The following is an 18,177-nucleotide window of genomic DNA, read 5'->3' on the forward strand; positions in this document are numbered from 1 at the left end:
ACGTTCCACACCCCCCAAACCACCCTCTGGTTTCTCATATCCCTCCATAAGTCGTCCACGCAATGGAGGCTTGCTGCTGCTGCTGTTGAGGCTCGCGAGATTTGGGTAGAGAAATCAGACGCAATAGTTTCGAGACTTTGGGGAACCAGGAAGGTTTCTTTCCCGTCTTACGTTGCAACAAATAATTGACGAGTTCGTAAACGGAGGAGTGTCTGATGGGCTTGCCCGACACGGAGACCCAACCCTCGCGATCCCAGGAAAGAACCTTCTTTAATTCCGAGACGACCCTTTCCGCTTCCTCTTCGTCCACCTCTGGAGAGAGGAGCGAATAGTCAAAGTCATTTGTAGCATCGGACGCCTTGTTTTTATTGTCGTAGGGGTCAAATCCGTACTGCTTGAGTATGCGATACAGTGCTTGCAGTATGAGTTTCACTTTGACGTCGTCACTCTCCTTCGAGGAAAGAATGTTTCCGATGGAGGAGGTGGTCACTTCAATTCTCTTGGCCATTGGCGAAAAGGTTCAACACGGCGGAAAGCAGGAGAGGAACCACCGACGAAAGAACGCCCTGTCCTCGCTGCTGAGACAGATAGCGCTTCAAACGTTGCGGATTCTTGTGAATCTTTTTGTAGGCGAGCCGTCGTAAAAAGCGTTTGTGCTTCTTCAAACGCGCGAACGTATCTGGAGCTAGAACCACCTTTCCGTTCAATACATTGAGGCAAATTTCGGAGAGGTGTTTCATCTCGGATGAGGACGAACGTCTCAAGACGTCGCGGCGGCATGGAGGGGGTAGAGTGGAGAGTACTTTGAGTAAAGTGAGGTGAGGGCGGAGATTCATTTCGGAGCGTAGATATATTGACGTTCTCCCAGAAAGATATTGCTACGCAACCTGTGATCCTCGTGCGTATAGTTGTGAAGATCCACGAGTAAATATGCGTGGGGCGACGACATCGCTTGTTTATATGCGTCCAGAAAATACTCCAATCTTTTTCTGCCAAATAGCTGTTGGCCGAAATGTTCCATCTGGTGCACGCTGCGCACGGTGCGCCACAGGACGACGTAACTGGCGTTGTAGGATATTGTTCTAAAATGGCTACTGTCGAAAAAGATGTTTTGAACGAGTAAGAAGATCGACGCGTTGGCGTGGTGACAACCCCGAATGAAAAGATCGGTCACCTCCTTCAAGGAACCGGCGTCGGTCATGTGATCGTCGACGACGATCAGCGTAGCGCGCGACGTGTCCCACTCTCGCGGTAGCTCCTTGGTAAATTTTACGGAGTCCCCGAATTCGTCCTGCATGCTCGGCGAAGCATATTTCTGCACGTAGAATATTTGTGACGGAGGCTTGTCTACCACGTCGTTCAGGTTCCTCAACACGTTAGCAACAAACGTAGATTTGCCGCACATGGAGGGGCCGCTTAAGATACAGCGAAAGGGATGACGGAAACGAAAAGGTTCGGGGGAAGACATGTTGCGTGCGTACACGTTGCACAAAGAGAAAGAAGAGACTGAGACTCGAAGAGAAATGTATCGCTTTTATTTACACATCCTCGTCGTCGTCCTCTACATCGGAACTGCGTTCCCAATACAGATTGTCCAGGCTAAAGTTCTTCTTTTTCGCCAGTCTGTCCGCCGCTAAGATGCGGTCGAGCGTCTTCATCTTGTCCTGACACATTTCTTGACGCGCTTGCAACCATTCCAGACGGTGGACTTGAAAGGCTTCCTCCACGATGCCGCGTATAAATTCGCGAAGTTCTTCGTTTTTTGTCTTTTCCTTGCGACGACGAGAAACGCAGGAGAATAAACCACACATGGCGTTTTCCACGTATCAGTTAGAATGATGACGCGAGCGCGGTGCGCGCTGCCTTTATACAGATAAACGCGCGCGCGCAAAGAACGGAGAATGAAAGCGAAACTGAAAAGCCACCCGTCGCCGCTAGGAGCGCGCGCGCGCGCAGCAGAGAGCCGAAACCGAAAACACCCGCGGCCGGCGCAGAGCGAGCTAGCAGCGTGCGCGCGCGCATCCATAGCGGCCGCTGCGCGTCGCCTCTCTCAGTTTCTCTCGGACCGTCGCGGAAGACGGACGTGCGCTCCGCGCGCTCGCTCACTTTCTGGCTGGATCTCGTAGAGAGCAGACGTGTGTGTTCTCCGCGCTCGCTCAGTTTCTGCCTGGAAGTTGCCGCGGGGGAAAAGGTGAGTGATTTGACGCGCTCGTTTTCTCATATGTTTGCCGTGTTTAGCGGTGACCGCGCTCGTGTTAAGCCTTTTCTCGCATGTTTAGACTTGTTTTGCGGTGTCCAAGCCTGTTCACGCATGTTTAGCGATGTGTGGTTCCCGCCTTGTGTTAGCTGCGTAGTGTTGAGGTTAGGCCTAAGCGCGCTCCTTTTCTCATATGTTTGCCGTGTTTAGCGGTGACCGCGCTCGTGTTAAGCCTTTTCTCGCATGTTTAGCGATGTGTGGTTCCCGCCTTGTGTTAGGTGCGTAGTGTTGTGGTTAGGCCTAAGCGATCGTCCCCCCGTAAGCCTTTTTCCCCCGATGTGTACTGTTTTCTGTTTAGCAGTAGCGGTTAGACCTTTTCTCTCGCATGCCTAGACTTGTTTAGCAGTGCTGTCATTTTTACCTGCCGCTAGTATCTTGTTCTCTGTCTCTCTCCTCTAGAGCTATGATGGTGGCGCCATCTGGTGTGATGCCTTGCAACTAAGTGGCCACCTGTCGTCGATCTCTGCAACTACCCGACGTCAACAAGCACTGGTCACCCCGGAGCCGTTTCTTCGCCGCGGCATCGTTGATTTTCGAATAAATTGTTTCTCTCCACTCTATTTCTATCTTTTCATTTTATTTTCTACCTATTTTTTTATTTTTTATCAGCTCAAGTATCCGGAAACTCACATCTTCGTCTGGACGTGTCTTAGATGATCCCCAATTAGTGTAATGACTCCCTGGTGGGTCCTGATTAATGTGGGGGGTCCCAATTAGCTCTAATTGCTAATTAATGGCGTCCAGGCGAAGATGTGAGTTTCCGGATACTTGAGCTGATACATTACTACTGGCAGTGGCATCGACTGACTGCTCGTGGAGAGGTGACGAGGAAGAGAATGGAAGAACAGACTGGCAGTTCGAGCCTGGACTTGTAACTGGGAGAATAAACCCTGAACACTCTCGCGTTGTCTGGTTGTAGGTCCAGGAGAGATTTAACTAACAGTGTCTATTTTTATTGAAAACAGAACACTTCACGGACAGAGCTATAAAAAAAAGGGTGACACTACTTTTGTGGTATTTGTTTTACCAACAGGGACAACAGAAAAATACCCCCTGCTAAAGGTACAAGTACCACAAAAACATTGCCAATTTTCTTTCATTGCTGTGTTTGTGAACTGTCGAGCTTCCAATAAAAACGGACACCCTGTACAATGTCTGAAACATGGAATTACATGTACATAAAAGTTGTTACACTTGGACTGGAGCATGTTTCTGGAATTATTACGTTAGATTGCTGTCCTGTGCCCTATCAGAAACCACAAGGAACCTATTTCTGCAACAACAAATGAATATGTATTTTATTTTCTTCATTGGGAAATTTCTTGCATCGGGGTCATTTGAAGAGTTGCTGCTTGTGTCTTAGGGGTGCGCTCATTTTGCGCTTCAACTATGCATTGTGAAAGAGGTATAACAAATATAAGAATAGTACTTGTAGGCCTTGCTAGAATGATCACTGTGATAATGTCAGAATGGAGCAGCATAAGCCAAGTAAACCGACATACCATCTGCGTGGTGATGGTCTCCGCTTACAGCTTGTAATTGGAATGGTTATCGGAATAAAAACTTATGCATACAGGTCCAAGGTCTGTCTGTCATGCATGCAGGTCTGTCTTAATAAAACACCCAGCTCATAGCCTCGTATTGCTTGATTTTTTCCACAAATGAAAGCACTTTTTGCGTCACAACTCCAGGTCCACGCCTCTTGCTTTTGGCTTTTGTTCCTCTTTCAGGATCTATCTGGAGGAAGCACCTGCAAAGCAAATGCTGATGAAGTACAACTTGTACAAAATACATCTTTAATAAGCCGATTGCAGCTTGTGATGAGTACAATGAGGGCAAAAGGAAAATCACAGTAAAAAAATTAAAAGTATAAAAGAGAGATAAGTAGCTTAGTTACTTTACAACGATAATGTAAAATAGTGAACACTAAATGAGAGAAAGCCTCAGTGGGGAGCCGCAATTACTTCGAACACAAACTGTTCTTCTTGGGGGCACCACCCTTTTCGTGGGTATCGTATTTAACGGCTAGGTTGATGACGTGTCAAAAGGAATGTGTACAAGAAGAAAAACCTTAGTGCACGACCTCAGGTGTGGGTAAACAACTGCAAGTCCTTAGGGGTTATTGTTAGAGCAGGGCTGGGAATGAACGTGTGGAGAGTCATACCGAAAGCAAGTCAGAACAAAGGGCAACGTGGAAAACACTGTACGTGCAGCCAAACAAAGCTGTCAGCTAGCCACTTAGTCTTTACAAAAACTTTTTTTTTCTATTTCTCCGGGCCCTTTTGCTTTCCTTCTTTTTGTGACATCACATATGTCTATTTACACTGAGACCCCCAGAAGCTCTCGAGAAAAATTGCAGGAAACTATTTCACGTATAAAATTATGTAAATTGGTTTCATCACAATCATGCCCTGTGCAGTCCCATACGTTACATGGCGAAAATCAAGAGACGTGCACTATTGGACTGTTGCTTTTGCAACTTTCTTTTGTGATTTGACATTATTTTACCTCTGAAGGAAGTCAAGCGTAGCTTCTGCCCGGCGAGGGTAAGCGATGTTGAACACGAAGTACAGAGCCATCAGGGCGCAGATAGCATTTGTAAAATCAGAGATAGCAGTCATCACAATCTGCTGATCAGCTGCAACCATGAAGGTACGGCAGGTGTAGGGGCTCCCTGTCAGAAGAGGAAACATGATCAACTCCAAGGGATCCTTCGACACTGAAAATGCGTTCGTAGGTTCAGACCGACTGACAGTATAGTATTTTCAATTGTGAACTGTGATGGGAATTACAAGCCTTTCACTCATAATACCCCGCCCAGTAGTAAGTCATGACCTTTTTTGGCGGTCTCCTATTGCAATAGCGATAGGACTATTACTGTAGCAAGCTAATTGTACAGTTGGTGCTAAACCTGTTATAGTAAAAATGTAATATTTTATTATGGACAAATTTCATTTCAGGACATCATAAGATAAATACCCCTAACGCGCCACAGCCACAGATTGTAAGACACCTATCAGCACACACAATCACTGGTGTCAGGGGAAGAGGAGCATCTTGGATAAGCATATCGGTCTGAAAAAAAAAAGACATGAAAGGGAATGGCAAAATTGCCCACGCCAGGCAAGAATTGGCGATCAGCAGGTTGCGTGGAAGTTTGTGTTACTGGGAACGAAGGTTATTTCATTCAAAATTTTAGCAGCACATTGCTAGACGCAGGGCTCAGCTTGGCAGAAAAATTAGCTTGCAGACGTAAGGTGATCTACTCTGCAGTAAAATAGAGCTGAATGCGTTGACTGCAGATGAAAACGTATGCCTCACTGGAACACATGCTCAATTGGGTCTCAAGCCAACTCGATAGTAAATGAGAAAGGAAACACAGAAGGTGACAGTATACATAGCCTCAACAGTGCCGAAACCAGCTTGGGCAAGCAAAACAAAGCAAACGCCTTAATCTATTCTCTAGACTAATGCAAGCAGCAGGAGCATCACTGTCCAGTATTGAATTTCATTGCGTAAAGAATCATGCAACTGTGAAAAAATGGCTAGGAAGCAACCGAGCTGGTGAAGATGATGCATAATGCATGCAACTGTGCTTCAAATAACCATCTCACCCCAAGCCCCACAATCAGGTAGGACGAGTCCTCATTCAAGCTTGCTATGGTCGCAAGAAGCATCCCTACGGGGTCTCCGTAATGAGTTTGAGATTCATGAAAGGCTTGACTGCACCTCTTCATTTTGACTTGTCGTTAGGAACTCAAGTACACCTTTACCTTCTGAGACATAGCATTACCAAATCGTTCTGTACAATCAATACCAGTGAGCCTCTTGAAATGATTGAGTTGGCATTCAGTCGTTAACAACCACGGCCATTTGTCTTGGACCTGAGAAACTGATAGTCCTTGATTGATCGGTTTCCCTTGGTAGAAAATTAGTCTGCTGCGTCATGTCTATTGCACGGCTAAGGCTTGCATTTTCGATGGCGAACATTTCTTCCAGTTCAACTGTTTTGTCTTCTTGTGTTTCAGCAGTCTCACCTGCTGGTGTGGAGCAGTTCCATTCAATACAACCACACTTGTCACTGGCTACGCGTTTTCTGTGTGATGCACGAGCCACCGGTACTGCCTCCGCAGAGCCACGATTTAGGTTGTCGAGTCTGTTCTCAAGTTTTGCACGCAAAGAGTCATACCCTGAGCCAACAACAGCTCCACCTAGAGTATCTGACAGTGAGACTGGGTGCACCTCCACAATCCGCCTGGCAACTTCAGCAAGGGCTGCCCGTCCTGGCACAAATATTGTGAATGTCACTGCACACCAGCCGCACAAATTCCAGAAGATGTTTCTTTTTCGGGCGCTTTTTCTGATCCAAATCACGCAGGAAGCCAGCGTTTGCACGATGAAACGGTATTGAAAATGTTGTTGGCCAGTCAGCACTGACGCGTTGTGGAACTGACGGTCGTACGTTCTCCAGAGGCTGTGACTCTGTGTTGTTGCCCGGAGGTTGTGGCACAGTTAGAGCAGCGCTGTCAACTGGAAGTTCAACGTAAAGTAAATGAAATGTTTCCTACCCAGCTGTATAAATATGCAAAGGATACAAAAACATTCTTGCCGCAAATATTAGTTGAAAATATACATTATATAATTATAATTTCAAGCTTGACATCACCACGTAATTATGATCAAACATTTTCATGTTAATGCACAATAATATAGTGCTACAGCAGCAATCAAAATTTACCACAGCTGCATTTCAAAGATACAGGCTTTGTAACCTTGCAACATTATTTGCAAATACAAATGAAAATTGCTATGTAATGTACTAGTGAAGCACTTATGTTTTGCACAACCTATGCACTGAATGGTACACCTGCTTACAATCATTCCAGAGCTGCAAAAATTTCCTGCTTTGGATGGGGTTTAGGATAGTTGATAATTCCCTCTCTTGAACATATGTAACATCACCAGTGCTGCGAACTCCCAAGTCCCATAGGCATTGATGTAGCAGGGCTTCCTTTTCTCTCGAAAGGTAGACAGCAAAGCTCTGGGAGAGGTTGGTTCAGTCTTGATTTGATATCTGCAGACAGCTGACACATATCTTGGACGGCCTTGTACTGGGGAAAGCAACAGCAAGAATGTAACACAGGCTTGGCACCTTGCAAGCTAGGATAACAAAGGAACCCCAGCTTCTGCAAGCAAGTTTATCAAAACCTAAAAGATCTGATTTCCCATCGCAAATAAAGAAAAAGAAAATGTTGGCATATATTGCCAGGAAGCACACACCCTGCCCTGTATGCCGGCGGCATTCAACTTAACCTACTCTACGGAATGCACACCTGTCACTGCAGCACTCACATCAAGTGGCACTTGGCACTGTTGCGTAGTCATCAAATATACTGTTTCAGTACAAGGGTCTTGAAATTGAGGCAATTGTACAGGGGCAACGAATAGTAGTCCAGGAGGCCTGTATCCTTCACACAAGTGAAGAGAGTTGTTTCGGCAACGTCTTCCACAGCATATACACCCAATTCTGGTGTTCCTGTCACAATCAAGAAGGGGTTGTCATCTTTGCACACAGCTAGAGCTTCTATCCTTGCAAATATAATCACCATTTCTTCTCGCCTGATGGCTACATAAAGGCCCACACTGTAAGTCGTGCCAAAACACTGCGCACTCCGGCACATTTCTGAAGGCCTAGGATGTGCTGACCTGCAGTATTCTAGTACGTAGTGAGGAAATGTGTGCTTCTGTGAAGAGTTGGTTGATGTAACGATGACATCAGCTCCAAACATAGTGCCAGTGGAGAGATAACACTGCAGCAGCTCTTGTTTCCTTGCCAGCGTCGATGTCAGGTTTACGAAATTATTGGAAACTCTTGCCACCTCTTTGAGTATGAATGCTTGGACTCAAATCGTAGCGTCCACAGCCAGATCAGTGGGCCATACTTCAAAACCAGTTCTGGGTAGTGTAACAGGAAGTGATGTTTTGGTTTCAATGGCACTCTTCGAAATAGTTCTGTAATAAGTTCAAGGTACAGCTGAATGAGCTCGTCCAAGTACAAAATTTGAGTCTGTGAGATCTTCTTTGCACAAACGAGGTTCACAATATCACGAAGGAGAAGGAAGAGTTGCCACACCTCGTCTGTTGGAAAAATAATATCTGCCAAAAGGACAGGCATATAACAAAGGCTATAGGTCTTGAGTTCATCGCCTCCATCTCAGCCAGCAGAGTTTGCATTTCGATGAAGTCTACGACGTTCCTGGACAGGGTTTTCCTCAATGCTGATTTTACGGATCTTATTAGTCTTTCATAAAAGCCACCCCACCATGGTGCGCGCTCCAGTATGAATTTCCAGCGGATTCCGTTTCGTGAAGAATAGTCCTGCACCAGTGGGTTCGTTAAGATCCTCTGTATGTCCCGAATTTCTTTTGCGACCTTTTTGAACGTCAAGGCATTGTCTGAGTAGATGGTTTGGCAGATTCCCCTACGAGCTGTAAATCTTCGGAAGGGCTTGCAAGAACTTCATCGCCGACATGTCCTCGCACAGCTCAAGGTGCACAGCGCTTGTGACGACACAAGTGAAGAGGACAATGTAGCCGTTGTGGTGGTTCCTCCTTCGCTTCAACGTTAATGGTCCCGCAAAATCGATGCCGGTGCCCTTGAAGGGATGACTCATCGTCACTCTGTCAGGTGGAAGTTGGCCATCAGGTTGTGTCAGATGCCTTGCGTCGTTCCTTCTGCATGTCACGCAACCTCGTAGTATTCGTTTGACTTGTTGGCGTGCTCGGAGTATCCAGAACCTTTCGCGTAGCTGCACTAAAGTGTCACGCACTCCGGAGTGGAAAACTTGTCGATGGGACTGTAAAATTAAAAGGCGTGCATAATGCGAGTGAGTTGGCAGTATGATTGGATGACGTTCCGAAAGTGTTTGCCGACTACCACCCATTCGTCCTCCAAGTCTGCGGATGCCGTCGTCGTCAGTAAATGGCCTTAGATCTTTCAACTTCAATGTTCGCTTAAGTGCCCTGTTGCTTCCGATTGCGCTGATTTCGTCCGCGAATGCAGATTCTTGTTCTTGCCTTACCCAGTAGCATTCGGCCTGTTGAATCTCACTAACGCTTAAGGGACCATTGAGCCGACCTGTTGCTCTGGAGTTCTTGGTGTATCGAATTATTCACGCTGTTACACGATTGAGGTGATTGACATTGCTGAATCGTCCCAGATTCATCACCGGATCCGAGCACGATGGTGCGATGGTCTGGAGCACAACCTGCTCTTTATGAACGTGAGTCTGTCATCTCATTGACTTGAGGAGATGGCCACTTGTCATCAGATTCCACCAGCCATGATGGTCCTTTCCACCACAGCTTCGACTGTAGCAATTTCTTGGGACTTGTTTCTCGCGTCAACAAGTCGGCGGGATTTGATTCTGTTCCCACGTGTCTCAATCGGTTTTTCTCTACCTTCTGTTGCATTTCTGTGACCCTGTTGCGCACAAACTGCGGTTTGCGTCCCCTCGTATCCATTGCAAGGCAATCATTGAATCTGTCCAAAAGTAATCGGAGCTTGAAATTGTCCCGCAAGTAACTGTTGAGACGAGCTGACATCAGTGCACCAAGTAGTTCCATACGAGCTAGAGTAACCTCCGTCACTGGTGCTATTCTTGATTTTGCTGCGATCAGTTGCGTTTTGTATCCCTCCGCGCAGCCGCCGTGACGTAGATAAACAACGGTACCGTACGCGCCGGGGCTAGCATCAGAGAAAAAGTGTAGCTGTGGCTGGATCTCAGTGCTCATGTCCGGTAAGTAACAACGTGGTATTTCAATGTCTTTGAGATCCTGCAGGTCTTTGTGCCAAGCGCCCCATTTACGAGCGAGATCATCTGGTAGCGGAGCATCCTGCTCCAACCCGTGCTTCCAGATTTCCTGTGGGAGCATCTTTGCGGTGAGTGTGTACGGCAGAATGAAGCCCACTGGATCATATATTTGTGCCACCGAGCGCAGCACCTGTCGTTTCGTGGTCATGCCGTTGTACTCTCCGGAAGTGCAGTGGAAGTCAAGGACAAGTCAAGGGGAGACAGCGTGTCCTGCTCCTGGTTCCAAGGAATGCCAAGTACTTTCGTTGTGTTTCCAATTAATGCAGCATCAGCTACAAAAATAAACTTCTCACGCATCGCATAACTGTTCGAACCCCATTTTTGAAGCTTCATGGAAGCCTTGCCAAACAGCTGTCAGGTTTCGGTGTACATATCCGCTGCCTCCTCCTCGTTCGCCGCACCAAAAATGATGTCGTCCACGTAATTGGAATTTTCAAGTAGCCTTGCTAGTCTCGGATGCTCGCTGGCGTGCCGCTGGATGTGGTGCTGTAACCTGGCTGCCAGGAGGAACGTGCTAGGGGCCGTGCCGAAAGTCACCCTAGTCATGCGCCACGTTTAAACGTTAGGTAGTGGCAGGCCGTCTACCGGAGTGGTGCTGTACCACAGCAACCTAAGCGCGTCTCTGTCATCCTCGTGTATGGCGATCTGGAGGAATGCCTTCTGTACATCCGATACCAAGGCTGCAGGATAAAGGCGGAAGTTCATAAGTAGTGGCATGATATCCGGATTTAGGTTGGGGCCCGCGTTCAGATTATCTTTGAGCGAGCTGGTGCCAGGTTCATGAGAGGTTGCGTCGAAGACGATCCTTATCTTTGTAGTTATTCGATCCTCCCTGATGACTGCATGATGCAGCATGTAATATATGTGTGCTGTATTTTGAGCCCGATCCATTTCCTGGTTAACCTTTTCTGCTAGTCCAGAGACAAGATATTCACGTATGGCTGCGTCGTATCTCGCCATTAACCCTTGTGACTTGGTTAGACGCCTCGTGACTTGTGAAAGAAGTTTCTCCGCAATGTGCTTGTTGTCTTGCATAGACACAACTGGTTTCCACGGCAAGGCAACTGAATACCTGTCGTTCTTCAACTGAATGGACATTTTGAAGTTATCGAGGACAAAGTGATGCTGTGCTTCGTCTGTCTCATCGCAACGTATGCCGATGCTGTCCAAGTTCCAAATTCGCTCCATCATATCGTTCACCACTTCGCGATGTTGGCTTGCGTGCAACACAGTCACCGTATGACAGCTTGCTGTGCGCACCACGTTCGGTAGAGAGTATAGTCCTTGTAGCGTCCAGCCAAGTGTCGTTTCGACGGCTTGTACACCTTGATACACCGTAAGAGTGCGCCCGGTAACAAATTCCCAGTAGTGGTCCGCACCAATCAGGATCTCTATTTGTTGACGTAGGGCACCGTCGCAACAGTCGGCTGTTGCCAGCTTGTACTGCTGCATATGGTCTTTGATTGCATCAGGTGGAACTTCCAAGACTTGAGAACGGATCTGTTCCACCACAAGGGCTGTTATCTTTTGATGTTCACCTCTTTCATGCGTAGTCCTTAAACTGAACTCAACTGCTTCCAGTACTTCTGGACGTGTGTGTTGAACTCCGAATGCCCCGATGGAGATGTGCTCTGTGCGAACGATCTGACAGCCGAGTGCTTGCGACAACTGACGAGTGATGAACGTGCGCTGACTGCCGCCGTCGAAGATTAGGCGTGTGAAGACTTCCTCCTTTGTTGCGTGTGCCCAGGCTGTGGCGGTCTGAAGTAGAATGCGTTTGGGGGAGCGATTGACTGTGGTCTTCAGAGTGACTGTCGCGGAGGTTCCGGGAGCACTTTTTATCCATTCAGTCTTTCCCCTGAAACAGCTCCGTAATCCTCAAACGCCTTCAAAACAGGCCCTAGGGAACACTCGCGGGAAACGACCACAGAGATGTCGTCCGCTAACGCAAAAACAGATGGAGGGCATCCATTGGGCAGTCGCAATGTAACAGGAAGCGAGCACAGTCTCTCGAGTAGAGGGCTGATGGCGATGGCGTACAAGCCGGGAGAGAGGGCATCCTTGACGGACCCCACAAGTTACATCAAAGGGGGACGACAGTCCGCCAGCGACAGATGCAACGCTTCTAGGGCCCCTATACGTTTCCACATACCTGACCCATGCAACGGCGAACCCATATGCCCTCAGCCGAGAGAACAGGTACGTGTGGCGCACACGATCAAAGGCTTTAGACTAATCGAAGAACGCCAGCACAGCGGGGGCATGGCCACTGTTAATTCAGTAGATGGCATCGCGAAGAGCGATTCTATGAAGGTCCTAGGACCTGCCTGAGACTAAACATGCTTGGCAAGGATGTAACACCTTCTCCAACAGAGGTGAAACGCGCAATAGAAGAGTTTCAGCTAAGATCTTATAATCATTCGTCAGTAAAGTAACCGGACGATAAGCATCTGGGTCCAGTTTTCCAGACTGTCTTTGCTCAAAACATCAACAACACCATTCTGCATGCTGGGGCATAGCAACCCCTGGGTTAAGCAGATGTTAAAACCAATCAGGCTCTAGAAGCGCTTATAGAACTCAACTAGGAGGCCATCAATGCCAGGGCACTTTCCGCACGTCATTGAGGAGACAGACGTAAAAACTTCATTTTGCGTGAGCGGCCCTGAGTCAACATGCTCCATTTGTTTGGCCGGCAGTGTGCACTCTCGGCTGACAACAGGCTCGTCGTGAGGTGACTCCTGATAAAGGGCCGCGCAATGCTCACGCATTGCTTCCTGAATGTCACCGGGATCAGCCAGAATTGAGCCGTCAGCTGACCGGGGCTCAGTAATTCTGAAGTCCGGATTTTCTGCCACATAGCGCTTGAGCAACACACGGGAGCAATATGACTCCCGGCACCAGCGCACCACATTGCGTTGCGCAACAAATTTGCGCCAGGACTGCATTCGCAGAGAGGCTAGGCGCCTCCGCACGTCCTCAATATCGGACGTAGATTCAGGACTGCGTGAGTCAGGGTGGCGAAGCACAGCTAACACCTGCCTGCGTGCATCTCTACACTGCCGGTGTTCACGCGCGCGCTGTCTGCCCCAATGCCGAAAACGGTGTGCTACATCCAGCTTTAGAGCCTCCCAGTGACTAGGCCCGAAATCGGGCGCGGAACAAACATCCGCAAGCCAATTTTTTACGTCGTTTTTAATTTCGGGGTCGTTGAGCAAAGACACGTTCAGGCGCCAAAAAACTGGAGCCAAAGCGAAAATTTCATAGGCCGGATAAAGATAACAGAACACCAACATGATCCGTGAGATCCCCAGCAGGTCGCGTCATACAGCGGGAGATGAAACCCGACAGCCCTGGCGAGACGTAAAATCTGTCCAATCGGCTGTGGCGACCCCGGGAATCAACCCAGGTGAATTCATAGGCATTCCCGTTGACGTGCGACCAAGCAAGAATTCACTAAGCGCTCAAGTTCTCTATTCGCTTGTCTGCCGTGCTGTCTGTCTATCGTGCAGTTGAAGTCGCCCGCAAAGAGTAGATTTTGGTTACCATAGAAAAAAGGATCGATTGTGCGAAAGAAATGTGAGCGCTCACTGCGACGGGTAGGGGCGTAAACATTAACAATCCGAAAAGCACTCCTGCCGTACTCTAACTCCACCGCCACAACCCTACCTTCGGTGTCTGTGTCGAACCACCGGACGGTACCCCGTAATGACGGGAACACTAGAATACCCACGCCTGCTCTGTGTGGCGAGCCAGGACTGAAGAAAGCTCTGAGCCCATGTGAATCTTCAAGGGACTTGATCGCACGCCCGGAAAGGCAACCAGTCTCTTGAAGAAGGATGATGTCCGCACCCGCCAACTTTGCCCAACCGACAACCTCCACCTGCTTGGCCTCCCTGCTAAACCCCTGGACGTTTAAGGTTGACTAAGACTGAACAGAGACATTAAAAGGAAAGGAAATGCAGCGAGTTGAACACTAGGACTCATCGTCCATTTGAGAGTCATCATGCACTTCGGAGCCGTCCGAGGACACACGCATACGTTTAGTGACAGAGGCCGGAAAATCCATATCACCCACGTGCACTATCTTGGGGTCCTCATCAATTACCAAGCGTTCAGAGTCTGAGGACGCAACACTGTCATCGTCCTCACCGGTAGCCTCGGAAATCTGGGAGTTACACCCTGCCACAGTGCCAGCAACGACAGCACTCGCGCGCTCAACTGGAGAAGCATCTGTTGCATCAAGAGCACCGCCTCTGACTACTACGGCTGCAACACTACAACACTGCAACAGCACAAGCAGAACTGGTAACGGCGCTAACAGCAGAGACACCTGCAACGGTGTCATCGGTATCTGCTCTGTCACCACCAACTGCGTCTCTACTACCATTATCACTGCCAGCACTAACAGCGAAAGGCTCTTCCGCCACACTAACGGCATCGTGAGGCACTCCCACTGAACGCACTCCCACCTCAGCCGTGGCGCTACACGGGACACAACACACTACACGCCTACACGGGAGGCGCTCCAACGGGAGCAGTTGATAGCACACCGCTACCAGAAACACGGGACGCCCAAGTTGTGGCCAAACATTCGGACAAAGCATGATCCCCGCCACAGCGCTTACACGAAGCAGCACACCTCTCGTGCCCAAAGTCGCCACAGCGAGCACACACAGGAACCACGCAGTCTTTTTTGGAGTGGCCCTCTCCGCCACACCGCATACAAACTCGTTTGATACCGTCATAGTTGACGGTCACACGCTTACCACGCACACTTATGAAGTTCGGAACTGGGGTCCGCATTCCATAAGAGCGCTCCGGTTGCCCGTTTCAATACCCTCTAGCTCCTTCTGAGGGAATGTCTCGCGGGCTACTTTGGTGACAGGACCGTACTCAGTAAGAACGGCCTCCACTGCTACATCAGGGATGCCATCTGGCACCGATATGACTGAAACTGTGACCAAGTTGGACTCCAACGAGACCAACTCGATCACATTGCCCTTCACTGTGAGCGACCCCAGGGATTTAAGCTTCTCAGCACCAGACCTGGTCTTCACAATCAGATCACATGCTCCACCACCAATGTGGCGCATGCTTTTCACGACTTTTCCTACCTTCTGGACAAGAGGAAGTAGGAAGTCCACTCGTGATACTGCCGGAGGCAGCGTCACGGAAAACGCTAACGGCCGACTGGCCATAGGAATAGGTGGCGAAGACGCCAAAAAACGACACACTGTACTCTCCTCACATAGTGAGGCAACCACGCAAAGAAATCAGCAACACAAACAGAAGAAACCACCCAAAAACCAAAAATCACTCACCCGAAATATGGAACGAAGCTACAGCCTGCCGATGCCGATGCCGATCCTTTTTATGAAGTCCTGGGTTATACGAGCAAGATAACAGAGCAGATTGTTATTAGCGAATAACAGCCTTCGTATTGTATTGTATTGTATGTATTGTATTGTATCAATTGTATTGTCATCAAGCAAGGTGTATTGCGTGTATTGTCATCAAGCAGGAGAGTTACCTATGCAAGTAGTCCCCTATTGCGACGGTGTTCAAGATGCATTGTTAGTAGGACCACTACCGCAAACACTGCGTCGCTGTCGGCCCACTGCAGTGCTAGTTATCCAACTTTGTCGGTGTCCTGGAGGCTTAACAATAAACGTGTCCCCTCTCACGCCACTTAGCGGTACGCAATGAAGACGACGTTCCACTTTTGACAACTGAAATAAAAGTTGATCATGGTGCATCCTTACAAATGAACTCCACCGCATAGCACGCATCTAGCCTCGTACGCTTTTTTTTCATACTTGCCGACTGTGCTGTCTGGGGTTTTTCCTGGGTTTTCCTCAGACGCTTTCAGACATATGTCGGCACAGTTCCCTTAGAAGTCCGCCCAGGACGCAGATTCCCCCAGGGCGTCAGTCGTGACGTTGCCCACCTCTGTGAGGCCGACAACAGCGAGCGCTTCCACCGACACCAACACCACCTTTTATTTACTTGATGACAATACACCATTTTTGTGGCACAAAATTGCCATCAAATCAACGGAGAGAACGTTGCAACGCAGGATGGTGGTGGTGGTAGCGACGTTTATTAGGAAAACAAGTCTGCAGTAGTCTGCCTGCTCATAAAAGTGGCGGCAGTTACATTTCCAAGGGAGGGGACGAAAAGATTAAGCTAAGAAAAATGAAACAGGAAGGAGTGGGGACGAAAGGAAGATAGGGACTTTCCAGGTTGTGCAAATAGATACAGGGATCCGCTTTCCACCTGGTTAAGCCCACGCTCTTGAGAAAGTCGTGAAGTCTCACATTCCACTGCCTGCCGGACTGACGTAACCCGTACCAACTCCTCTTCAAAAGGCAGGCGTTATCTATATTTCCTTCATGGAACACGTCTGGTAAAACCTCTGGAAACAGAGTTTGGTATTCTCAAAACACTCTGGCCGGACGCTCTTGTAACTTCCGGTTACGTACAAAATAGGTGTTCATCAAGGTCGGTGGGCGGGCTGGTGCCACACCAGGCGTGGTTTGAAATGGAATCTCATCGCGGACACATAAAGGTATCTGATTGCAGATCCCTGGGCTATAAACAAGCAGCGTCCACCATTCAAACTGGACCCAAAGGCAGTAGAATGTATGTTCGTCGGGAACCTCGAGGGCGTAAAAGGAGGGTACAAGTTCTGGGACAGAGTAACCGACAGTTTCTTCGTCAGCCGTGACGTTTTTCTTTGACGAAGATTACTTTCCGTGCAAGGGCATAAAGGGCACGTTGACGCCACCTTGTAAACCTGAATTCAGCGATGGCGCCGTGAGTTTACACTTGGACTGTGATGACATTGACGGCAAAGTTCCAAAGAAAGCGCCTGAGGATCCGTCGACGGTTGAACTAGCGACTGGAGACGTGTGCCCTCCAACTGTTGACGTCCTCACTGACTCAAGCTCTCAACGTGGTCCGCTGTCAGCGACTGCTATGCCGCTGCCTAGGCGTTCCGAGCGGCGAAGTTATTCGTGCTTTGCAGTAAAAAGAAGCGATTTCGTGCTTGATCCAAGAACTGTGGAATAAGCACTGTGAGTGCCTGACGGAACCGAATGGACAAAAGTCATACAAGAGGACCTACCAAATTTGATTTTAAGAAAAAAATCTTCCAGGGATAGTACCGCAAGCGATACTGCCCCGACGACGTTTTTAACGGCCACGCATTCAAAGACGGCACACCCGGGGGCGCATCGCGTTATCCAGGGGCCCTTCTCCAAGATCTGAAGGAGCAGCTCGCTTTCGCCTCCCTCCATCGCGTACGCGGACTTGAAAAGCGAAAGAAAAATTATTTCCCGGAACAGGGGTCGGATTCACAAAGAGCTCTGCGACGGAATCTGTCGTATCTCCGTCGTACGGGAAAGTTACGACGAAGTGTAAATTCACGAAGGGCGCGCGTCGCAAAATATTCGCAGCTTACGGCAGAATCCTGCGAGAGCCCCAAAGCAGTCTTACGAAGAAAGATGGCGGCGTATTTGGCAGCGGTGGATTTGGAGACGGCAAACAAAGACTCCGTAATACGCGCCAACGCATTGCACTTTGCAACATAACCTCGAAGTGATATTGAGGCACTTTTTTGCTTGGTAACCTTCAACAAATGCTTCAACTTTGTGCTCCGTAAAATCGGGTCGCAGGGATTTTCAAGCATCCCCTACACGCCACTAAGACACCCCCACAACCCCTCCAAATTGCCTGCAAGAAAAGCAAAAGAAGCCATAAAACCTGCAAAACTGGGCGCCACACACCGCTTACAAAACACCCTCACACACCCCCTCCCCGAGACGACCATACTGGAAATATATTTGCTGTGTCATCGAACGCGTTTCGCCTGTGATTGCATGGCCTCCATTATGGCTACCGAAAGACCGAGAACACGTGCAGTAACAAAACATTTGGGGACGAACAACTTCGTCTTCTTCTAATGGGATGACTCTTATTGGTGCGATTAAAAATTTTCGTCATCGTTACCATAGCGAAAACATAGTCTCGCACCCTTTGGCTGTTT

The 18,177-nt window shown here is 48.6% G+C and overlaps 2 long non-coding RNA genes across 2 annotated transcripts; one reads left to right on the top strand and one right to left on the bottom strand.

Annotated features, from left to right (window-relative positions):
• Positions 1 to 2,082: 2,082 nt before the first annotated feature.
• Positions 2,083 to 2,817, top strand: LOC135374400 (uncharacterized). Its single transcript, XR_010416884.1, has 2 exons — positions 2,083 to 2,191; positions 2,657 to 2,817. It is a non-coding gene; the product is annotated as an uncharacterized LOC135374400 (long non-coding RNA).
• Positions 2,818 to 6,601: 3,784 nt separating this feature from the next.
• LOC135374399 (uncharacterized) lies at positions 6,602 to 15,515 on the bottom strand. Its single transcript, XR_010416883.1, has 3 exons — positions 15,452 to 15,515; positions 7,133 to 7,368; positions 6,602 to 6,787 (listed from the first exon to the last, which is right to left on the bottom strand). It is a non-coding gene; the product is annotated as an uncharacterized LOC135374399 (long non-coding RNA).
• Between the last annotated feature and the right edge of the window lie 2,662 nt (positions 15,516 to 18,177).

Source organism: Ornithodoros turicata, unplaced genomic scaffold (genome assembly GCF_037126465.1).
Source record: "Ornithodoros turicata isolate Travis unplaced genomic scaffold, ASM3712646v1 Chromosome56, whole genome shotgun sequence".
Lineage (NCBI taxonomy): Eukaryota > Metazoa > Arthropoda > Arachnida > Ixodida > Argasidae > Ornithodoros > Ornithodoros turicata.